Consider the following 26,414-nt stretch of genomic DNA (forward strand, 5'->3'; position numbering starts at 1 on the left):
GGGGTGCCTTGGCTTGAATCCCAATCCTACCTCCTTACTGGCCAAGTCATCTTTGGAAAATCACTTAATCTCTGTGCATCTGTTTCTGTGTCTTATAATAAGGGTAATAATAGTATCTGGTTCAGAAGGTTGTTGTGATGATTAAAATAGGTCATATATGCAAAGCCTTTAAAATAGTTACTAGTACTATATAAATGTTAGCTATTATTCCTATCATTTTAGGATCTAGCAGAGCTTTGTAGTGAGTAGAAGCTTAATCATGACCATTAATTAACTTGATTCTGCAGAACTGCATACCCGGAAGAGCTTTCTGTTGTCATGTGGCCTGTGTTTCCTAAACTTGCTTATATAAAGACTTTCCTGGGTCACTTGTTAAAATGCAAACTCATGAATGCCACTGCTAACTATACCGAACCAGCATCTCCAGGGAGCAGTCTGAAAATCTATATTTATAATAAATGTCCTACAAGATACTGATGATCAGGTAAGTTCAAGTTGGAAACTGTAGTATCTAACTATTACCTTTCACAGAGAAAGCTAAGCACCTGGGAGAAGTGGCTCACTCAATGTTAAAGTTAGTGGTGGAACTGGGACTAGAACCCGGGTCCCTGTCCTTGGTCCTGTGTTATTGTCATTGCATCTCTTTTCTCTGTGATGGCTATCGTGCTTCTGTCCAAGTACCCGAGGTTGGCCGCATAGAAGAAATAGTTTCAGGATAACATTACCAAAGTATTATTTGGCTGTGGGCAGAAATTACCTGCCAGAGGGGTACAAGAGTTCTCTCTTCTTTAGGTGGATTTTGAGCTCCCATATTTATTCTTGAATTTGTGCTTCTAGGATAATGATCTCTGGAAACCTGCATGTCCTGAGTGATCTCAAAGTCTGGTAATTGTTCTTGTTGTCCAGTTTGCACAGGAACAGCAATTCATTTCAAAGTGCAGGCCAGTGCCAACAGGGGAGAGTGGGCAGAGAAATCAAATGAAAATGCCAAAACGCTGACTACAAGGCCAGTTTGCATCATGTGAACCACTTTGGAGCCTGAGGACTGAAACCAAAAATATGCTTCTGTTCAGAGGTGGCTAACAGCATCAATTACTAGTGTTATTATTGTTATCGTCATCATCACCACCATCATTCGTCTCATAAATTTAAAGGTAGGTAGCTGGACTGTATATTTTTCTAGGAGTTCTGCATGAAGTTAAGAGCTATGATGAATTTTTAGAGAAATAAGTGTGGAGGCATGCATGGCCCCATAACTTAGTCCCCTCATCTGGAGCCACAGCTCTCTTGCCCCCATTGTTCAGTTAGGCCTTGTTATCACTGTGAGAACAGTTTTCCACACTCAGAGCTTGTTCTAACAGTAAAGAATCCAAAAATGAAATGTGTAAAGTAAACTGATGTTTAAGAATTCTGGTGGGGAATTCGGATTCTTTGCTGCAGAAGAGAGGACTGAAGGCTGAAGCAAGGACAACATGATGGGGAGGGAGGTTACTGGGAAGTACAGCCCTTATTCCTAGAGATGAGGTGAAGTCCTTGAACTTGAAGAGATTTAGACATCAAAAGATAAGATGTAATTGGCGTCCAGGTCCTCAGGGGAAGTGCCAATTTAAACTCTGTGGGTGGGATTTGACCTTACAGGAGGAAGAATAAATTCAACTGAGTACCTTAAAAACAAAAAACAAAAAACACCACTTGTTTATATGTCCATTTCTTTATTCACTCAGCCTAGTTCTGCTGCTCTGGATAACAAATCCAGCTCCTTCTTTTACAGGGGAAGATGGTGAACCCCAGGAGGAAATTCATAATTTTCTTTTGAAGGCAAAGTCTTTGTTTCTAATCTGAGTCTTACAGAGCCAGAAGCTCCTTTTCCAAGGCAGAGCTAAGGAGCATAGGGGTGACTCCCAAAGTGTAAGAAAGGGGAGATTTCACCTGTTCTAGTCAAACTCTTGTTGTTATTCAGCCAAAAATTTGTTTTAAGCTTCTTTAAAAATTTGCTTACATTCAACGTGGCCTAAGTTATGAGGGAAATCAAATATAGGATATACAATTCCATGGTTTTTGCTAAACAGTCCTGGACTAAGCAACATTTTCTCACATCTACAATGCAGTTATTACTGATGTTCATGTTTATGACATTTAGGAACTAAAAGGTTCCAAAATCTTTTCTGATTTATTAAGCAATATCAAACTATATTGATTCTAATGTTACTGTGTATTAGTAGATATTCAGAGATAAAATGAAAATTGGAGCTTCTAAGATAGTCTGCTTTTAATTCAGATAAAGAATTGAAAATGTAGAATGATTAAATGACTTGCCCAAAGTCACACTATCTGGTGAGTAGCAGAGCTGGGATTTGATTTATCTATATATTCCTGTTACTGAATTTGGCCAGTTCATAGAGGTGTTTCTTGAATTTGTGATCTACTGTGTGCTCAGCACTAATCTGTATTCTAAGCTTATGTGTGTGTGTGTGTAAGAGCAGAAGAAATATAGAAAATGGTACCAGTTCTCCAAATACTCACAAGCCTAGTCAAGGATATGGAACTTACACAGGTGAAACAATAGAGAATGGTACAATTCAGTGGTGCTTCCCATGACTTCATGGGCATGAAAATCACCTGGGTGTCTTATTAAACCACAGATTCTGGTTTAGGGGCTTAAGATTCTGTGTTTCTTACAAACTCTCAGTTGAATCTTATGCAGTTAAGAGAGACATACTTTGAATAATAATGCAAGGCAGGAGGTAATTAAGGGGTAAATTATGTAGTATAATTATAAAACATGAAGGAGTTCAGAGGAGTAAAGTATAATCGGGGGCAAGTTTCATGAAATACATGGAATCTGAGCTCATCTTGAATGACAGTCTGACTTCAGATTGGTAAAGGAGAGAGGCCCAGGAATAAAGTGAGTTAAGAGTTATGACAGGGTCAGGAAATGTGCTTGTGAGATGAAGAGGGAACCAAACTGGTTGAATCAGATGGTGTGCAGCTTCTGTGGTGCTAGGCAGCTTCTGTGATGGCCCCCATCTCTCTCCCTCCTCATGGTATTTATGCTCTTGTGCAATGACCTCTTCCTGTATGTGGCCCAGATCTAATGATTGGCTTCTAAGGAAAAGAACATAGCAAATGCCATGAGATGCCATTTCCAAGATTAGCTTACAATAGACTGTGACTTCCATCTTGCTTACTCTGTTTCACCATTGCTTTCTCTGAGGGAAGCTAGCTGATGTGTGATGAGCTGCCATGTATCAAGGAACTGATGTCTTCAGCCAACAAACAGCTAGAATCTTAGGGGCTAAATAGCCACAGGGGTGAGCTTGGAAGTTGGTACTTATTGTCTGAGTCAAGACTTGAGATGACTACAGCCTTGGCAGACATCGAGAACCTGAGCCAGCGGACCCAGCTAAGTTACTCCCAGATTTCTGGTCTACAGAATTCCTGTGATAATATTAATATGTGTTTATTGTTTTAAGCTGCTGAATTTGGGGGTGGGTTGTCACATAGGCATAGAAAACTGATACAGTTGGAAATAATTTTGAAAGGAGAAAGGCATAGTATGAAATCTGAATCTGTGGTATGGAGGGGTTTGAAAGACTGGCAAAAAAATTTGGACATGGTACAGAAGCCATTGAAAGCTCTCTCTCTCTCTCTCATAGATTTATGGAGACATAATTCACATACAACGTAATTGTCATTTAAAATGTACAACTCACTGGTTTTTAGTAAGTTATCAGAGTTGTGAAATCATCACGACAAGTTATTTTCATACACTTTGATCTGCTCCCAAACAAATCCCATACCAACGAGCAGTCATACCCTATTTTGTCCTAAGCCCTAGGCAACTTCTCTACTTTTTGTGTCCAACAAATTTTCCTATTCTGGACATTTCAGACAGAGTAATAAAATACGTGGCTTTTTGTCTCTGCTTCTTTTACTTAACATAATATTTTAAGGTTTATTGGTGTTGTAGCATGTATCAGTGTATTTGTTGCTTTTTATTGCTAAATAACATCCCATTATATGAAGAGACCACACTTTATTTTTTCGTTAGTCACTTCATGGATATTCATGTTATTTCTAACTTTTGGCTCTTAGAAATCATGCTGCTGAATTTTAGAACTCCCATTCCAAGATAGCAGAATAGGAACAGCCCTGATCTGCAGCTCCCAGTGTGATCAACACAGAAGACGGGTGATTTATGCATTTCCAATGGAGGTACCTGGTTCATCTCACTGAAACTGGTTGGAGAGTGGATGCAGCCCACAGAGGGTGAGCTGAAGCAGGGTGGGGTGTCGCCTCACCCGGGAAGTGCAAGGGGTTGGGGGATTTCCCTTTCCTAGCCAAGGGAATCTGTGACAGACTGTACCTGAAAAATGGGTACACTTCCACCCAAATATTGCACTTTTCCCACAGTCTTAGCAACTGGAAGACCAGGAGACTCTCTCCCTTGCTTGGCTTGGTGGGTCCCAAGCCCACAGAGCCTTGCCCACTGCTAGAGAAGCAGTCTGAGATTGGCCTTCAAGGCGGCAGCCTGGTTAGGGCAGGCGCATTCACCATTGCTGAGGCTTGAGTAGGTAAAACGGCCAGGAAGCTCAAACTGGATGGAGCCCACCACAGCTCAGCAAGGCAGGCTGCCTCTATAGACTCCACCTCTATAGACTCCACCTCTCGGGGCAGGGCATAGCTGAACAAAAGGGAGCAGAAACTTCTGCAGATTTAAACATCCCTGTCTGACAGCTCTGAAGAGAGCAGTGGTTTCCTAGCATGGCATCTGAGCTCTGAGAATGAACAGACTGCCTCCTCAAGTGGGTCACTGACCCCCGTGTAGCCTAACTGGGAGACACCTCCCAGTAGGAACTGATAGACACTTCATACAGGCGGGTGCCCCTCTGAGACGAAGCTTTCAGAGGAAGGATCAGGCAACAATATTTTCTGTTCTGCAATATTTGCTGTTCTGCAGCCTCCGCTGGTGATACCCAGGCAACCAGTGTCTGGAGTGGACCTCTAGCAAACTCCAACAGACCTGCAGTTGAGGGACCTGACTGTTAGAAGGAAAACTAACAAACAGAAAAGAATAGCATCAACATCAACAAAAAGGTCATCCACACCAAAACCTCGTCTGTAGGTCACCAACATCGAAGACCAAAGGTAGATAAAACCACAAAGATGGGGAGAAGTCAGAACAGAAAATCTGAACATTCTAAAAGCCAGAGTGACTCTTCTCCTCCAAAGGATTGCAACTCCTCACCAGCAAGGGAACAAAGCTGGACAAAGAATGACTTTGATGAGTTGACAGAAGTAGGTTTCAGAAGGTTGGTAACAACAAACTTCTCCGAGCTAAAGAAGCATGTTTGAAGCCATCACAAGGAAGCTAAAAACCTTGAAAAAAGATTAGATGAATGGCTAACTAGAATAAACTGTGTAGAGAAGAACTTAAATGACCTGATGGAGCTGAAAACCATGAAATGAGGACTTTGTGATGCATGCACAAGTTTCGATAGCCAATTTGATCAAGTGGAAGAAAAGATATCAGGGATTGAAGACCAAATTAATGAAATAAAGTGAGAAGACAAGGTTAGAGAAAAAAGAGTAAAAAGAAACAAACAAAGCCTCCAAGCAATATGGGACTATGTGAAAAGACCAAGTCTGTGTTTGATTGGTGTACCTGAAAGTGACAGGGAGAATGGAACCAAGTTGGAAAACACTCATCAAGATATTATTCAGGAGAACTTCCCCAACCTAGCAAGGCAGGCCAACATTCAAATTCAGGAAATACAGAGAACACCACAAAGATGCTCCTCGAGAAGAGCAACCTCAAGACACATAATTGTCAGATTCACCAAGGTTGAAATGAAGGAAAAAACGTTAAGAGCAGCCAGAGAGAAAGGTCGAGTTACCCACAAAGGGAAGCCCATCAGACTAACAGCAAATCTCTTGGTGGAAACCCTACAAGCCAGAAGAGAGTGGGGGCCAATATTCAACCTTCATAAAGAAAATAATTTTCAATCCAGTATTTCATATCTAACCAAACTAAGTTTCATAAGTGAAGGAGAAATAAAATCCTTTACAAACAAGCAAATACTGAGAGATTTTGTCACCACCAGGCCTGCCTTACAGGAGCTCCTGTAGGAAGCACTAAACATGGAAAGTAACAACTGGTACCAGCCACTGCAAAAACATGCCAAATGGTAGAGACCATCGATACTATGAAGAAACTGCATCAACTAATGGGCAAAATAATTAGCTAACATCATAATGACAGGACCAAATTCACACATAACAATATTAACCTTAAATGTAAATCGACTAAATGCCCCGATTAAAAGACACAGACTGGCAAATTGGATAAAGATTCAAGACCCATCAGTGTGCTGTATTCAGGAGACATATCTCATGTGCAGAGATGCACATAGGTTCAAAATAAAGGGATGGAGGAAGATCTACCAAGCAAATGGAAAGCAAAAACAAGCAGGAGTTGCAATCCTAGTCTCTGATAAAACAGACTTGATAAAACAAAAAAGATCAAAAGAGACAAAGAAGGCCACTACATAATGGTAAAGGGATCAATTCAACAAGAAGAGCTAAGTATCCTAAATATATATGCAACTAATACAGGAGCACCCAGATTCATAAAGTAAGTACTTAGAGACTTCCAAAGAGATTTAGACTCGCACACAATAATAATGGGAGACTTTAATACCCCACTGTCAATATTAGACAGATCAATAAGAAAGAAGGTTAACAAGGTTATCCAGGACTTGAACTCAGCTCTGCACCAAGCAGACCTAATAGACATCTACAGAACTCTACACCCCAAATCAACAGAATGTTGATCACACTTATTCTAAAATTGACCACACAATTGGAAGTTAAGCACTCCTCAGAAAATGTAAAAGAACAGAAATCAGAACAAACTGTCTCTCAGACCACAGTGCAATCAAATTAGAACCCAGGGTTAAGAAACTCACTCAAACCTCTCAACTACATGGAAACTGAACAACCCGCTCCTGAATGACTACTGGGTAAGTAACGAAATGAAGGCAGAAATAAAGATGTTCTTTGAAACCAATGAGAACAAAGACACAACATACCAGAATCTCTGGAACACATTTAAAGCAGTATGTAGAGGGAAATTTATAGCACTAAATGCTCACAAGAAGAAAGCAGGAAAGACCTAAAATTGACACCCTAACATCACAATTAAAAGAACTAAAGAAGCAAGAGAAAACACATGCAAAAACTAGCAGATGGCAAACAAAACAAAACAAAACAAAACAAAACAAAAAAACTAAGATCAGAGCAGAACTGAAGGCAATATAGACACAAAAAAATCCTTCAAAAAAATCAAGGAATCCAGGAGCTGATTGTTTGAAAAGATCAATAAAATAGACCACTAGCAAGACTAATAAAGAAGAAAAGAGAGAAGAATCAAATAGACACAATAAAAAATGATAAAGGGGATATCACCACTGATCCCACAGAAATACAAATTACCATCAGAGACTACTATAAACACCTCTATGCAAATAAAATAGAAAATCTAGAAGAAATGGATAAATTCCTGGTGACATACACTCTCCCAAGACTAAACTGGGAAGTAGTTGAATCTCTGAATAGACCAATAACAGGCTCTGAAATTGAGGCAATAATTAATAGCCTAACAACCAAAAATAGTCCAGGACCAGATGGATTCACAGCTGAATTCTACCAGAGGTACAAAGAGGAACTATTACTATTCCTTCTGAAACTATCCCAATCAAAAAAGAAGGAATCGTCCCTAACTCATTTTATGAGGTCAGCATCAGCCTGATATCAAAACCTGGCAGAGACACAACAAAAAAAAGAGAATTTTAGACCAATATCCCTGATGAACATCGATATGAAAATCCTCAATAAAATACTGGCAAACCAAATGCAGCACATCAAAAAACTTATCCACCACGATCAAGTCAGCCTCATCCCTGGGATGCAAGGCTGGTTCAACATATGCAAATCAATAAATGTAATGCATCAAATAAACAGAACCATGACAAAAACCACATGATTATCTCAATAGATGCAGAAAAGGCCTTTGACAAAATTCAGCAGCCCTTCATGCTAAAAACTCTCAATAAACTAGATATTGATGGAACATATATCAAAATAATAAGAGCTATTTATGACAAACTCACAGCCAGTATCATACTGAATGGGCAAAAACTGAAAGCATTCCCTTTGAAAACAGGCACAAGACAAGGATGCCCTCTCTCACCTAAAAAAAAAAAAACAACTAAAAATGTTTGTACTTTGAAGGATACCTTCAAGAAAATGAAAAGACAATCCAAAAAATGGGAGGAAAATTTGTGAATCATGTATCTAATATAGAACTTGTATATAGAATATATAAAGCACTTTTACTACTCAATAACAAAAAGACAAATGATGCAATTTAAAAATCGAAAAATGATTTGAATAGACATTTCTCCAAGGAAATTATACTAATAGTAAACAAGCTCATAAAAAGATGCTTAACATCACTAGTCATTAGGGAAATGTAAATCAAAATTATAAAAACATACTACTTCAACATAGTGTTGAACATAGTGTTGGAAATTCAACATAGTGTTGGAAATTCTGGCCAAGACAATCAGGCAAGAGAAAGAAATAAAGGGTATTCAACTAGGAAAAGAGGAAGTCAAATTGTCCCTGTTTGCAGATGACATGATTGTATATTTAGAAAACCCCATTGTCTCAGCCCAAAATCTCCTTAAGCTGATAAGCAACTTCAGCAAAGGTCTCAAGATACAAGATCAATGTGCAGAAATCACAAGCATTCCTATACACCAATAACAGACAAACAGCCAAATCATAAGTAATCTCTCATTTACAACTGTTACAAAGGGAATAAAATACCTAGGAATCCAACTTACAAGGGATGTGAGGGACCTCTTTAAGGAGAACTACAATCCACTGCCGAACAAAATAAAAGAGGATACAACAATTGGAAGAACATTCCATGCTCCTGGATAGGAAGAATCAATATTGTGAAAATGGCCATTCTGCCCAATGTAATTTATAGATTCAATGCCATCCCCATCAAACTACCATGCACTTTCTTCACAGAACTGGAAAAACTGCTTTAAAGTTCACATGGAACAAAAAAGAGCCTGCATTGCCAAGACAATCCTAAGCAAAAAGAACAAAGCTGGAAGCATCACACTACGTGACTTCAAACTATACTACAAGGCTACAGTAACCAAAACAGCATGGTACTGGCACCAAAACAGATATAATCACCAATGGACAGAATAGAGGCCTCAGAAATAACATCACACATCTACAACTATCTGATCTTTGACAAACCTGACAAAAACAGGAAATGGGGAAAGGATTTTCTGTTTAATAAATTGTGTTGTGAAAACTGGCTAGCCATATGTAGAAAACTGAAACTGGATCCCTTAATTACACCTTATGCAAAAATTAATTCAAGAGGGATTAAAGACTGAAATGTTAGACCTATAACCATAAAAACCCTAGAAGAAAACCTAGGCAATACCATCCAGGACATACGCATGGGCAAAGACATCATGACTAAAACACCAAAAGCAATGGCAACAAAAGCCAAAATAAACAAATGGGATCTAACTAACTAAAGAGCTTCTGTACAGCAAAAGAAACTACTATCAGAGTGAACAGGCAACCTACAGAATGGGAGAACATTTTTGCAATCTACCCATCTGACAAAGGGCTAATATCCAGAATCTACAAAGAACTTAAACAAATTTACAAGAAAAAAAGAAACAAAAAGTGGGCAAAGGATACGAACGGATACTTCTCAAAAGAAGACATTTACACAGCCCACAGGCACATGAAAAAATGCTAATCATCACTGGTCATCAGAGAAATGCAAATTGAAACCACAATGAGACACCATCTCACACCAGTTAGAATGGCAATAATTAAAAAGTCAGGAAACAACAGATGCTGGAGAGGATGTCTTGAAATAGGAACACTTTTACACTGTTGGTGGGAGTGTAAATTAGTTCAACCATTGTGGAAGACAGTGTGGTGATTCCTCAAGGATCTAGAACTAGAAATACCATTTGACCCAGTGATCCCATTACTGGTTATAAACCCAAAGGATTATAAATTATGCTACTATAAAGACACATGCACACGTATGTTTATAGGATCACCATTCACAATAGCAAATACTTGGAACCAACCCAAATGTCCATCAATGATAGACTGGATTATGAAAATGTGGCACATATATACCATGGAATACTATGCAACCATAAAAAGGATGAATTCATGTTTGTTGCAGGGAAATGGATGAACCTGGAAACCGTCATTCTCAGCAAACTATCACAAGAACAGAAAACCAAACACTGTATGTTCTCACTTACAGGTGGGAATTGAACAATGAGAATACTTGGACATGGGGCGGGGAACATCACACACCGGGGCCTGTGGCGGGGATAGGGGGCTGGGGGAGGGATAGCATTAGGAGAAATACCTAATATAAATGATGAGTTGGTGGGTGCAGCAAACCACCATGGCTCATGTATACTTATGTAACAAACCTGCATGTTGTGTACATGTAACCTAGAACTTAAAGTATATATTAAAAAAAAAAAATTTAAAGAAAAAATTTCAATAACCAAATAGTAAAAAAAAAAAAAAAAAAAAAGAAATTATGCGGCTATGAGCATCCATCCATAATGTTTTGTGTGACCTGTGTTTTCATTTCTCTTGGGTATATGCCTAAAAGTATAATTGCGGAGTCATATCATAACTCTATGATTAATATTTTAAGGAGCTGTGAAACTATTCAAAAGTGGCTGCACCATCTTCTATTCCCACCAGCATTGAATGAGGGCTCCAATTTATCCATAGTTTCAGTAATACTTGTTATTATCTACTTTTAAATTATAGCCATCTTAGTGGGTGTGAAGTAGTATGTTTTTATAATTTTGATTTACATTTCCCTAATGACTAGTGATGTTAAGCATCTTTTTATGAGCTTGTTTACTATTAGTATAATTTCCTTGGAGAAATGTCTATTCAAATCATTTGTCGATTTTTAAATTGCATCATTTGTCATTTTATTATTGAGTAGTAAAAGTGCTTTATATATTCTAGATACGAGTTCCATATTAGATACATGATTCACAAATTTTCCCCCCATTTTTTGGATTGTCTTTTCATTTTCTTGAAGGTATCCTTCAAAGTACAAACATTTTTAGTTGTTTTTTTTTAGGTAAGAAAATTAATATTTATTTAGAATTAGGAAATAAATAACAAAAAAATATAAACTTTAAAAAGCTGACACACACACACCCCAAATAATATAAAATCCAGAAGGCATAATTTTTTGGTTAGTTGCCAGGAAGATCTCCATAATACATTTTACTCTGTAATTTTACAGGAAAAATTAAAGAACTCTCAGCAAGTTTGTTTCAAGTTTGAAGTTAATTAATCTCTTCTTTAGTCGCTTATGCTTTTTGGTGCTGTTATCTAAGTAAGCTTTGCCCAACTGAAGGTCACTAAGATTTATTCCTGTGTTTTCTTCTAAGATTTTTATTGTTTTAGCTCTTACATTTAGGTCTTATATTTATTTGGAGTTAATTTTTGTGTATGATGTAAGGAAAGGATTAAACTTTATTAGTTTACTTGTAGATATACAGTTGTTCTAAAACCATTTGTTGAAATGACTGTTTTTCCTCGTTAAATTGTCTTGACACCTTGTTGAAAATCAATTAACCATAAATATGAGGATTTATTTTTAATAATTTTGCTAAATTATTAAGTTTAATAATTCATTGTATTATAATTATTTTATTTTTTCTTTTCTAATTTCATTTCATTGATCTATGTGTCTACTCTTATGCCAGTACCATGCTGCCCTGATTAGTCCAGCTTTGTAGTATGTTTTGAAATTGGGAAATGTGAGTCCCTCTATTTTGTTCCTCAAAATTGTCTTGGCTATAATGGATTCCTTGAATTTCCACATGAATTTGATTATATGCTTATATATTTCTGCAAAATATCAGCTGAGATTTTGACAGAGATTGCATTTATTTTCTAGGTCATTTTGGGAAGTATTGCCATCTCAAAGATGATTAAGCCTTTCCATTCATTTATTTAGATCTTTTGAATTTATTTAGATCTTTAAATTTTTTCTTTCAATAGTGTTTTGGGATTTTAAGAGTATAAGTTTTAAACTTTTTCTATGTTTATCCTAAATATTGTATTATTTTTATTATTGTAAATAGAATGGTTTAACTTCATTTTGATTATTCATTGTTAATGTATAGAAATACATTGATTTTTGTATCTTGATCTCATACCATGGAGAATTATTAGCTTATGCATTAGCTGTAATAGTTCTTTAATGGATTTCTTAGGATTTTCTACATATAAGATCATTCCATCTGCAGAGATTTACTTCTTTCTTTCCAATTTAAATACTATTTATTTCTTTTGCTTGCCTATTTTCCCTAGTTAAAACTTCCAGTACTGTGTGTGTGTATGTGTGTGTGTGTGTGTGTGTGTGTGTGTTTTCCTCATAGATGCCTTTTATGAGGTTGAGGAGGTTTCTTCTATTCAGTGTGTTGAGTTTTTTAAAAGGGAAAGTAGCTTAAATTTTGTCAAATGCTTTCTCTGCATTTAGTAAGATGGTCATGTGAGTTTGTTCTTTATTTTACTGATAAGAAGTATGTTAAACCAATCTTTCATTCTGGGGATAAATTCTCTTGATCATGGTGTATAATACTTTTTATATGTTGCTGGATTTGATATGATAGCATTTTGTTGAAGATTTCTGAGTTTATAGGCAAAGGATATATTGATCTGTGTTTTTCTTTTCTTGTAATGTTTTTGTCTGGTTTTGTTATTAGGATAACACTGGACTTATAGTATTAGTTGGGAAATATTTCCTTTCTCCTTTTCTAACAATTTGTAAAAAATTGATATTCTTCTTCAAATAGTAGAATTCAACATATGTGTTTAAGTTTCTTTATGGAAATTTAAAAATTATTAATGCAATTTCCTTACTTTTTATAGGTCCATTCAGAATTTCTTTTCTCCTGAGACAGTTTTACTTCTAAAATTGTGTCCATTTGATTTAAACTATTTAATTTGTTGTCATTAGTCCAGAGTATTTCTTTATAACACTTTTAAATTTTGTGAGGTTGACAGTGATGTTTCCTCTTTCATTTCTTATTTTAGTAGTTTGAGTTTTCTCTTATTTTTTCTTAGTCAGTAAAGCTAAAAGTTTGTCAATATTTTCTAATCTTTTCAGAGGATGAATTTTTGGTTTTATTTATTTTCTCTTTTGCTTTTCTGTTACCCTTAATTTCCAGTGTAAATTTTATTATTTTCTTCCTTCTGCTTAACTGGGATTAACTTGTTCTGTTTTCAGTGTTTTAAGGTGAAGTTTTGATTACTGATTTTGAGATTGTCCCATTTTTTAAATACAGGCATTCCCATCTATAAATTTTTCTCTAAGTCCTGCGTTAGCTGCATCCCATAAGTTTTGATGTCATGCTTTTATTTTCATTCATCAAAAATATTTTAAAATTTCTATTGTGATTTTTATCTTTGAGCCACTGACTATTCAGAAATATGTTAATTTCCTCATATTCACAAGTTTTCCAAATTTCATTTTGCTATTGATTTCTAATCACATGCTATTATGGTTGGTGTGTGCTTTTTGCATAATTTCAATCATTTTAAGTTTATCAAGCCTTGCTTTATCATCTAACATATGGCAAATTCTGAAGAAATTTCTGTGTGTGCTTAGAAAAAATGTGTACTCTACTGCTGTTCTTTAGAGCATTCTATAGATGTTCATTAGGTCTAGTTTCTTATTATGTTCAAATTTTCTATTTATTTTAAAATCTAGTTTTTCTCCTTTTCTAGAAAGAAATAACTATTATTGTTGAATCACCTATTTTCTCCTTGATTTTTGTCAGCTTTTGCTTTATATAATTTGAAGCTCTGTTGTTAAATGTCTGTATGTATATCAATTTTATAACTTTCTCCTGGATGAACCCTTTTATCATAATAAAATGTCCATCTTTACTTTGAATAATTAATTTTTGTTTTAAAGTCTGTTTTGAATAATATGTAACTACTCCAGCTTTCTTGAGTTTGCTGTTTGCACAATATATATTTTTGCATCCTTTTACTTCTAATATTTTGTCTTTGAACCTAGACAACGTTCTTCTATAGGTAGCATGTAGTTGGATCTTGTTCTTTATATAGTCTAATAATCTCTGATTTTGAGATCTTTAATTCATTCACATTTAATTCAATTGTTCATATAACTGGGTTTACATTTGCTATTTTATGTTTCATTTTTTTTGTCTCGTGTCTTTTATGTTCCTGTCTTTCTGCTTTACTACTTTCTTTTGCATTAAGTAGTTTCTATTGTAACATCTTAATTCCTTTCATAATTTTTTCACTATTTTTTGAGTTATTTTGTGATAAAATAGAGAAAAAATCTCCTGTATTTTCTAGGGAAATAGTACTATTGATTGAGTCTATCAATATTTATTAATCATCAAGTGTGAGAAGGCATGAATGTGTGTGTGTATGTGTGTGTGTGAGTGAGTGAGAGAGAGAGAGAGAGAGAGAGAGAGAGAGAGATACATTTGAGATAGAGCAGGCAGACATTTTTTTACTTCTGTAGACACTTTTTTTCCCCCAGATTTGAAGTTTATTTTACCAAGGTTATATACATGCCCATAACACAGCCTCAGGAGGCCCTGAGAACAAGTGCTCAAGATGGTTGGGTCACAGTTTGATTTTATACATTATAGAAGGGGCAGAAGTTACAGGCAGACATCATCAATTCATGTAAGGTGTACATTGGTTCAGTCTGGAAAGGTGGGGCATCCTGAAATGGGGCCTTTCAGGTCACAGATGGATTCAAAGATTTCCTGATTGGCAATTGGTTGAAAGAGTTAAGTTTTGCCTAAAGAGCTGAAATCAGCAGAAAGAAGTGCTTGGGGTTAAGATAAGGGGAGTTGTGGAAGTCAAGATTCTTGTTATGCAGATGAAGTCTCCAGAAATATTTCAAAGAGTGTTTCCTCTGGTAGATGAAGGAAGTACTACTGGAAGACCATAAAGCTGCTTCAAACAATAAACTGTAATTTTATATCATATTATATTATCAGGTAGGGACTCTCCTGGGAAGCTGACATCTATCCAGTAGGGTAGTTTAGCAATTCCAGGTAAGCAGTGCTAACTAGACCAGTGTACTTCTGGAAACACTGGTAATTAAGAAAAAGAGCATTTATGTGTACTGTGAACTCTTGAATTTTTCCCTTCACCTCAAATAGGGTTGATTTTTGTCAAGGTTACTTTCACTGGAATTCAGAAGTGTTTCCATGATTGAATCTGACATTGATCTACTGATAGCTACTCCATTTACAATTAGGACTTTTTCCTTTTAGGAAGACAACCCAATCATGATTGTTCTCCACATTTTTCCTCAGGGAAAGAATGTTTATTTACGTTAATGGCAAGATGTGATCACAAGGTAACTGCCTGTTGTTTGTAGCTATTTGCCCTTCACTGTGAGTTTCTCAAAAACAATTCTTGGAACATTCTTAAAGATGAAAGCCTTGTTTTTCAGATCTAGGCAGCTACTAAGCTTTGAAACTGAACTCTACCATCACTGAAAATCAGGGTGCACTGTGAGGGGTAGTTAAGAAGTTTTATGTTTGAACGGAAGCTTATTGCTTGAAGTAGTTCATGGTTGACAATAGATTATTTATTTGAGCTTACAAATCTGGCTTCTGCAGCTATTTTATTTACTACATACACTATTTTTTTTTCCCCAACTTCTCAAATTTAGTTTTGTCTCTGATTAAGCTATTAAACACAAAAGCATTATGCTTTTGTAGAAGTAGGAGCTTAAAGAAAATTATGCTGTTTTGATTTTGAAATATGCTTTAAGAGTAACAGTGAATAACCTTTGAAAATATTTCTCATCTCTCTTTAAAACATCCCTGGGAAGTGAGTCGATGTTTTACTATTCTCTTTTGGATGTTATTAGCTGGGGACAGTCAAAAGAATTCAAGGAAAGATTAAGTCACTGATATAAACCCAGGTGAAGAAGTCAGGGTTAAAACCCAAATCCTTCCATCGTGATACTTGCTCTTTCTCTCTGAATTATGCTCCTTCTTCAAAACAGCACTCTGTTTCCTAATATAATACCAGGAATTGACCTGAAATTTGCTTCCATGAATTTCTATCTTTACTTAAACAAGAGGGAAAATGTTTTACATTGTTTGCCGTAAGGTAGATTGATAATTGATTACATAAAAGGGAGGTAGGGGTGGAAAAGTTAACTACTTACTGTAAGATGGGGTCAGAACACTACGTTATACTTCTGGCTTTTCAATACTTGGCATTGCTCAGGTCATTTTATATTTTTATGCACCATCCTTCACATGTGAGATGGATCTCATCATAAACATATGGCTGTGTGGAGGTATTGTCAGGAATTCCTTATTCGAAGGCTTGTATTTAAAGGGTGGAGGTGGGAATGAAGCCACAGTATATGCTCATCAATCTTACCATGAACTGTCCTGTGTATTCACAAATCACCACAAATATTCCTATATTATTTTTTCATACTGTAATACTTAATTATAAAGTACAATAAATTTTAAGATGTATTATCTATTCAATGATATCTTCAGAAGGTAAGTTTCTGTATCAAAGGTACATGCCCAACAAAAGAGGCATCCTGATTTTAGAAACATTAAAATGGACAGATTGTATTTTAGAATCAAGGAAATGTGGTTCAAAACTCCATTATTTTCTCTTTTTAAATAAAATCTGACTCTCCAGGCCACCAAAAAATAAGTATGAAGAAATTTCTTGTCTTAGTTTGTGTCTTAGTCAGATTTCTGTTGCTCGTAGCAGTATACCTGGAACTGGGTAATTTAGTAAAACAACAACAACAACAACAACAACAAAACACATTTCTTACAGGTCTGGAGGCTGGGAAGTCCAGGGGTGAGAGATTGCATCTTGTGTGAGTCTTCTCATCAGAGAGGACACCACGGTCCTGAGGTGCTACAGGGGATCACATGGCAATGGGATGAGCTTGCTATCTCAGGTCCATCTTCTTCTTATAAAGCCTCCAGTTCCACTCCCATGCTTACCCATTAGTCTTTTAACCCATCAATCTGTTAAGCAATGAGTAGATTAATCCATTTATCAGAGAAGAGCCCTGTCAATCCAATCACCTCTCAAAGGTCCCACTTCCTCAAACTGCCACACTGGGGATTACATTTCAACATGGGTTTCAGAAGGAACAAATATTAAAACTGTATAATTCTTCCCCTGGCTCTCCAAAATGCATGTTCTTCTCACAAATACATTAATTCTACTCTCATAGCCCCAAGGTTTTTAAAAATGACATATAATAATTGTACATATTTATGGGGTACATATGATAATTTTGACACATGCATACAATGTGTAGTAATCAAATAAAGATAATTAAGATATTTATAACCCCAAACATTTATCATTTCTTTGTATTGGGAACATTGCAAATATTCTGTTCTAGCTATGTTGAAATATACAGTAAATTATTGTATACATACACTATTCTTTTTTCCCCAACTTCTCAAATTTAGTTTTGTCTCTGAACTTCTTTTTTCTATCTGTGTTTTTGAACCCATTAAACAGCCTCTCTTTATCCCTTCCACGAACCTTCCCAGCCTCTGGTAACTATCATTCTACTCTCTACCTCCATGAGATCAACTTCTTTACCTCCCACATATGAATGAGAACGTGCAATATTTTTCTTTCTTTGATTGGATGTTTCACTTATAATAATAATTTCCAGTTCAATTCATTTTGCTGTGACAGAATTTCATTCTTTTTATCATTTAAAAATATTTCATCATGTATATATTCCACATTCATTGATTGATAGACATTGATTGATAGACACTATCATTTATTGAATAGACTGTCCTTTATGCACTGAATATTCTTTGTGCCTCTGTCAAAATTGAGTTGGCTGTAAATATGTGAATTGTTTTCTAGGTTGTCTATTCTGTTCCTTTGGTCTATCTGGCTGTTTTTATGCTGGTACCATGCTGTTTTGGTTACTAAAGCTGTTCCTTTGGTCTGTCTGGCTGTTTTTATGCTGGTACCATGCTGTTTTGGTTACTAAAGCTTTGTAGTATATTTTGAAGTTGGGTAGTGTGATGCCTCTAGCTTTGTTCTTTTTGCTTATAATCCTTTGATTATTTGGGGTCTTCTGCAGTTCTCTACAATTTTTAGGATTTTTTTCTATTTCTATGAAGAATATTATTGGTATTTTGATAGGCACTACATTTAATTTATAGATTATTTGAATGGTATGAACTTTTTTATTTCTTCTTTATCTGCCCTATCAATGAGTTATATACTTTTGCATGTTTTCATGATTGTGATTATCACACTTTTGTTTCCAGATGCAGGACTCTTTTCAGCATTTTTTGTAAAGTCAGTCTAGTGATAAATTTCCTCATTTTTTTGTTTGTCTGGGAATGGCTTTACTTCTCTCTCAGTCTAAGGAATAGCTTTGTTGAGTATAGCATTCTTGACTGTCAATTTTTTCTTTCAGCACTTTGAATGTATCATTTTATTCTCTCTTGATCTGTAAGGTTTCTGAGGAGAAACCTAATGTGAGTCTAATGAACATTCCTTTATATGTGACTTGATGCTTTTCTCTTGTTGTTTTTAGAATTCTTTTTGTCTTTGACTTTTGACATTTTGACTATTTTTTACCTCAGACAGTACTTTTCTGATTTAAATATAGTTTGGGATCTTTGAACTTCCTGGATCTGGATGTTTGTATCTGTCCCCAGATTTGGAAAATTTTCAGCTATTATTTTATTACATAGGTTTTCTATGCATTTTTTCCATTTTTTTCATTCTGGAACTTCTATAATGAATATTTGTCTACTTAATGGTGTCCCATAAGTTTTTACAACCTTTTAAGAGCTCTTTTCCATTATTATTTTTTCTTTCTTTTTTTTTTTTTTTTTTTTTTGAGATGGAGTCTCACTCTGTCGCCCAGGCTGGAGTGCAGTGGCCGCATCTCAGCTCACTGCAAGCTCCGCCTCCCAGGTCTACGCCATTCTCCTGCCTCAGCCTCCCGAGTAGCTGGGACTACAGGTGCCCGCCACCTCACCTGGCTAGTTTTTTGTATTTTTTAGTAGAGACGGGGTTTCACCGTATTAGCCAGGCTGGTCTCGATCTCCTGACCTTGTGATCCGCCCGTCTCGGCCTCCCAAAGTGCTGGGATTACAGGCTTGAGCCACCGCGCCCGGCCCATTATTATTTTTTCTAACCAAATAATTTCAAATGATCTGCCTTCAAGTTCAGAGATTCTTCTGTTTGATCAAATCTGCTGTTGAAACTCTGGGTGTTTTTTTTTAAATTTCATTCATTGAATTCTTTAGTTGCATGATTTGTTATTTTTTCCTTTATTATATCTTTGTTAAATTTCTCATGCATATGCTTTTTCCTGATTTTGTTGAATTGTCTAGATGTATTTTTTATACCTCACTGAGGTTCCTTAAGATCATAATTTTGAATTCCTTTTCTGGCTCTCCATTAATTTTCTTTTTATTGGGGTTTGTTACTAAAAGTTTTCCTTTAGTAGAGTTACATTTCCTTGCTTTTTCGTGTTTCTTATGTCCTTCCATTGATGTCTGTGCATTTTGTGGAACAATCACCCTTCCAAACTTTCTAAAGTTAACCCCAAAGTATTAACTAATTCTAGCCCCAACTCAAAAGTCCAAAGTTCAGAATCCCATCTGTGAGCCTGTGAAATCAAGACTAGTTATTAACTTCCAACATACAGTAGTGGTTCAGGCATAAGACAGACACTTCTATTTCAACAGGGAGGAATAGGCAAAGAGAAATGAATAACAAGTTCAAGCTTGTTAGAAACTGAGTAGGGCAGACATTAAATCTTTAAGCAGGAGAATGATTTCTTTTGACTCCATATGTTACCTTCTGGACACACTGGGGTGGGCTTTGGGCCCCCAAGGCCTTTGGCAGTATTATGGGCTTAGATTGGTGAAGCCCATGTGACTGCTTATACAGAATAAAGTCCTTGGCCTAAAGTTTTCTTTGGTGGGTGTTTCATGCTGCTGGTGGTTCCATAATTCCGAGATCTCAGTGGTAGTCCTGAGTTCATTAGGCATTACTATAATAGGGACTCTTGGTGGCAGCTCCAACTTTACATTTCTGCTCTGCATTATTATAGCAGGAATCTTTACAGTAGCTCTGCCAGGGTCTCTAGACTTTCAACAACATTGTTTGAAATTTGGGTGGAAGTTGTCAATCTCCCATAGCTCTTGCTTTCTACAAGGCTGCAGAATTAGTACTACATGGACGTTGTAAAAATTTATAACTTGTACCTTCTGGAGCTGCAGCATGAGCTGCACCTGAGGCTTCTTGAGCTGTGGCTAAGGCAGCTGCAGAACTGCTGTGCTGGGATGTGGGTAGCAGAGTCCCAAGGTGGCCCTGACCAGTGAATCTGTGTCCTCCAGGGCTGTTCCTTGAAACCATTCTGCTCTCCTAAGCCTGTGATGGGAGTGGCATCCTTAAATATCTGGGCAATATCTTTGGGGGTATTTCTTCCATTGTCTTGACAAATAGCACATGGCTGCCTTCTATCTCTGCTAATCTCCTTAGCAAGTGGTTCATTGGCTACACTCGGTTTCTCTCCTGAAAACATTTTTTCATTCTTTTTGTGGTCAAATTGTTTTCCAAATTTTTCTATTCTGCTTCCTTTTTAACTATAAATTCTGTCTTTAAATTATTACTTTGTTCTCTTGTATCAGTGTAAATGGCCAAAGGTAACTATGAATGCCTTCTATACTTTACTTAATTTTTTTTCTGCGCCAGATATTCTAGTACATCTTCCTTAAGTTTGGACTTCCACAAAGACTTCAGTCACAGACAGAGTACAGCTAAGTGATTTGACAGTTTATAACAAGAATGGCCTTTACTTGAGTTTCCAGTACCTTTTTCCTCAGTTTCTCCTAAAATTTCATCACAATGTTTCTTGCTGGCCATATCTCTATCAACATTCTGATCATGACAAGTTAACCACTCTCTAAAGTGTTTAAAACTTTCCCTGGTCTTGTCTTCCAAGCCCTCACTAGAATCTGAGCATTTACTAACCAGCTGCTTCAAATTGTTCCAGCCTCTACCCATTATCCAGTTGCAAAGTGACATCCACATTTTCACATGTTCATTATTAGGAATGTCGTACTCCCGGTGTCAATTTTCTGTCTTAGACCATTTTTGTTTGCTTATAACAGAATACTTGACACTGGATAATTTATTTTAGAAATATTTTATTTAAATAATTTATTTAAAAAACATTTCTGGAGGCTGGAAAATTCAAGGTCAGGGCCCACTTCTGGTGAGGTCCTTCTTATAGTTGGGTACCCTCTGTAGAGTTTCTTTCTCTTATAAAGTCACCAGTCTCAGTCCCATGATAATCCATTAATCTATTAACCCATTAGTCTGTTAATCCATAAGTCTATTAATCCACAAGTGTATTAATACATTCATAAGGACATAGCCCTAGCATCCTAATCACCTCTTAAAGGCCTCACCTCTCAATACTGCCACAATGGGCGTTATGTTTTAACATAAGTTTCAGAGGGGACAAACATTCAAACCATTATAGTTTATTTTCTACTGCTACACTAGAATACCATAGGCTGGGTGGTTTATTTAAAAATAGATATATTTGACTCATAGTTCTGAAAGCTGGGAAGTCCAAGAGCATGGTACTGGCATCTGCTCAGCATATGGTGAGGACCTTTTTGCTGCAATGAAATATGATGGAAGGGCAAGAAAGTGCATGTGAGTGGGAGCTCAATTTTAGAACAAAGGCACTCCTATGATAACTCACCCACTCCCATGATAATGGCATTAATCTAGTCATGAAAGTGGACCCCCTCCAAGACCTAATTACTTCTTAAAAGCCCCGCCTCATAATACTGTTCCAATGACAATTAAATTTCACATGGGTTTTGGAGGGAACATTCAAAATGTAGCAGTCCTGTTTCTTTGGTCTCTAATATCTACCAGGACCATTTGTTGGCTGTGCTGGTGGTCACCAAATCAAGATATGGTGCTTTCTGGGTATCCACGGTATGTGCCATATTGTAAATTTGTATTTCCCTGCATTAGTAAATATACTTCAACCCAGAATATTCTGAGCTCATAACAATAAACAAAGATGAAAACAAAAACCCTGAATGCTTTACTAAAATGTGCATTTAATAAAATACCCGTTCATTAAATAATAAGATGAGCTCATCTGTCTATTACTATCTGATGACCTTACAATCTAAAGATCAGTTTTTCTTTCCACTTACAAAATCTTTAAAGGAATGTAGTAACACCACAAGATAATGCCAGAATCTATGCCACAGAAGGTTAACATAGGCTATAAACCTATGACGTTTCTGTATTTTTTTTTGAAACCTGGCTTTATTATGTTTCTATGTGTCACATTAATGAACTTCAGTTGCTTGCTTCTGGTTGAGATATTTTGTTTCTTTGCAGGAAGTTAAAATAAAACTCAAGTCACGTGTTTCGTGAGAATAGCAGGATGTGGGGAAGAGACCTACTCTGTGCATTTAAATGTCAGGCACATTGGGCTAGGAAAATAAATTGGTCCTGCAGTGTGTTGTCGCTTAAAGATTCCATTATGTGGTCTTCCAAAGCCCTTCTGTTATGGTTATCTTCTGAAGCAGGGTAAGTGTAGACCCTTTTCCAATTAGGCATTTTATATTCCTTTCCAATGATTCTGGCACATGGTCTGAGAAGGATGTTTTAGAAACCGAAGACAGGCACAAGTTATAGGAAAAAGCTCTGTGAGTAATTTTTTTACCCCTTCAATTAGTCTTATTTGAAAACTAACAGTGTGTTATAAAATGGAATTTCCACGAGTTTTCTTGGCATTAAACAAAAAGGTGTTTTATGACATTTTACATGCTGAGAATTAGAGTCCATTTCAAGTCATATTTATTTGTTTTTATCTAATAATCCTCACAGTCATTCCTATTATAGTCCTTTGTGTTTTTTTTTGAGATGGAGTCTCACTCTGCCGCCCAGGCTGGAGTGCAGTGGCGCGATCTCGGCTCACTGCAAGCTCCGCCTCCCAGGCCCACGCCATTCTCCTGACTCAGCCTCCCAAGTAGCTGGGACCACAGGTGCCTGCCACTGCGCCCGGCTAATTTTTTGTATTTTTAGTAGAGACGGGGTTTCACCGTGTTAGCCAGGATGGTCTCGATCTCCTGACCTTGTGATCCGCCTGCCTCAGCCTCCCAAAGTGCTGGGATTACAGGCGTGAGCCACCGCGCCCGGCTATAGTCCTTTGTTACCTATTGACCCTGTAGCTTTCTACTTTCTTTTGCTGGAATAAAGGCTGTTTCTTCCCGTCAATTTCGTCATCCTCCCTAATGCACGAGATCCATGCCTGCCTGGTTTTACTAATTCCATTTTCTTGTTTGGATGATGTTCTAAGATTTCTAAGTTTCTCTTTTTATTATTTTTTAAAGGCCAGCTCTTGTCTGACCTCTTCCCTGAAACCTATCTCAATTTATTTTACTCATGGAGGTGTATCTTTTCTCTGAATTCTCAGGAATTTGTTGTTTTTATTTCACATTTAACATTTAATTATACTAGTTTGTGTTGTTTTCCAACTGCTCCCTGTGTTTGTTCTGTATTTTCAACAATCTATTAAGCTCCTAGAGAGCAGACAAAATGTTGTATATTGCTTTTGTAAGCTCAATAGCACTTAACATATTATTCAACATATAGAAATATCCCAACATTAGATAAGTTGAATTGAGCTTTTCTTTCAGGTTTTGAATTTACAAAAATGTTCCCATTGAAATTGTCTAACAAGTAGCTGAAAAAGCATTGGTGTAAAAAATAGATGAATACAAATAAGATGGCATTATTATATTATTATGTCTCATTGAATAATGTTAAGTGCCTGGATATGCGTGGGATTAGAGTAGGCACAAATTATTCAAAAGACAGAATTTCTGCTCTTTAGAAACTTATATTTACATAAACATCACACCTAATGAGCATAACCCACTTTTAGAAGGGCCAGGATTTATAATAAATTATGTTATTTTCCTATATAACATTTGTAGAAAGCCATGAAATGATCTGGCCGGGCAAGTATAGTAAACATATTCAGGCAATCATTGGTGATATACTGTCTATACATATGTTTTAGGAAATGCATGCTGAAAAACTCTTAATTGAAACCTCTGATTTATGAGAATAAGTATAAAATGAAGAAATAGAACAGAGGAAAGGCCTTGGAACAAAAATTAAGTATGGTTTGTAATATATTCAGTAATTTATCATTACAAGATCAAGTGTATTGATTTGAAAACCAGTGTTTTTCTTTCTTTTACTGCAAGAATGACAAGTTTTAGTGTTAAATTTATAACAATATTGCTTCATTCCAATATCACTTGCTTGCATATGATTAGTATTCACATTTCCTTTTCTGGGTTGTACCTCAAATATTCAATTTGTATTTAGATGTCTAAGACCACAAGGGATGATGAGAATATGGCTGAATTATTCTTTTTAATATAGTCCCTCAGAAAATTAAAGTGTGAAAGACAACTTCATCTTCTTCTATCTCTACATTTGTCTTTGGGCACAATCATACAAAGATTGGTTTTGGAAAAAAAGGTTATTGTCTGCTTCAGTGGTTTATGATGTTGCAAGCTTTCCAGTATGTCTCCTCAGTATTTTCAGGAAAGGGAGGCTGTTTTATCTCAATACCGAAATGTGTTTTTCAATAGTGAGAGGTAAAACAGGTGCAAGTGACGAAGTGAAATAACTTACAATGACTTCCTTGAGAAAACTTGTCAGGTGTTTACATTTTTCTCATTGTAGTTTGAGACATTTATGTTTTTTCTAATTAGATTTCAGGATGGTCCCAACTGCCTCAATCACTTAAGGTAGATAAATTCCTTAACTGTAATGGCATATTTCCCCTTCATGTTCATTTTCTTCTTTATGCATTAGAAATGATTTTAAGCTTCTGTTTTGTTCCCGTTTTCCTCTCAGTACTTTTATTTCAAATTTATTTTCTTACTTAGTGTATTAATGTCTCTTTAGTCTTTGGAGAGCTAATCAAGGATTAATCAATCTTCTCCATTGAGTCAGACTTAGCTACTTTACACTCTGTTGTGTCTTGTGCAAAGAGTATGAATAATATTGTTCTAGGGAAGACATAAGACTAAATTTCTGAACTATTTTGGGTAGAAGGACTTCTTTGAGAACATAAAAATTGCTATAGCTTCTCTGTATTTCCAAGGTGTACAGAAAAATGTTGACATACATTTCACATGCTGCATAGACTCCTCACACTTCCCAGGTCTGTCATAGACACCAGATTAGGAAGGCCCAAGTGATACGATCCCACTACTGGGAACGTATCCAAAGAAAATGAAATCAGTATGTTAAAGAGGTGTCTGCACTCCCATATTCATTGCAGTGCTATTCACAACAGTAAAGACATGGAGTCAGCCCAAGTGTCCAGTGGAAGAATAGATAAAGAAAATATCATATATATCCACAATGGAATACTATTCATCATTTAAAAAGAAAAAAACCCTGCCATTTGCAACAATAGGGATGAAATTGGAAAATGTAATATATAAACATTATATTAAGTGAAATAAGCTAGCCACAGAAAGGCAAATATTGCATGATCTCACTTATATGTGTAATCTAAAATAGTTGAACTAATGGAACTAGAGAGAAAAATGGCTATCGGGGTGGATGGGGGAGGGGTCAGTGAGATGTTGGTCACAAGATACAAAATTTCAGTTAGACAGGAGAAGGAAGTTCAAGAGATCTATTGTACAACATGGTGACTGTAATAACAATGTATTATATTCTATTTATATTTTATTGATATGGTATATTGCATTACTTGATTTTCAGATGTTAATTCAATCTTGGATTGCTGGGATCCCACTAGGTCATGATACAGTTTGTATTATATGTTGCCAGATTTAGTTTACAATTTTGTTGAGAATTTTTGCAGCCAAATTTATAAGAAATATTGGTCTATAGTTTTCTTTTCTTGACTGACTTTGACATCAGGATTATATTTTCCTTAAAAATAGGGTTATGAAGTATATTCTATGAAGTATATTCTTCTCAACTATTTTTTGACGAGTTTGTGAAGAATTTATATTAATGTATGGTAAATGTTTGGCAGAATTTATCGGTAAAGCAATCTGGGCCTGGAGTTTCGTTGTGTGAATAGCTTTTTATTATAAATTCAATCTCTTCACTTGTTATAGATGTATTCAGAATATGTATTTCTT

Source organism: Macaca nemestrina, chromosome 6, assembly GCF_043159975.1.
Source record: "Macaca nemestrina isolate mMacNem1 chromosome 6, mMacNem.hap1, whole genome shotgun sequence".
Lineage (NCBI taxonomy): Eukaryota > Metazoa > Chordata > Mammalia > Primates > Cercopithecidae > Macaca > Macaca nemestrina.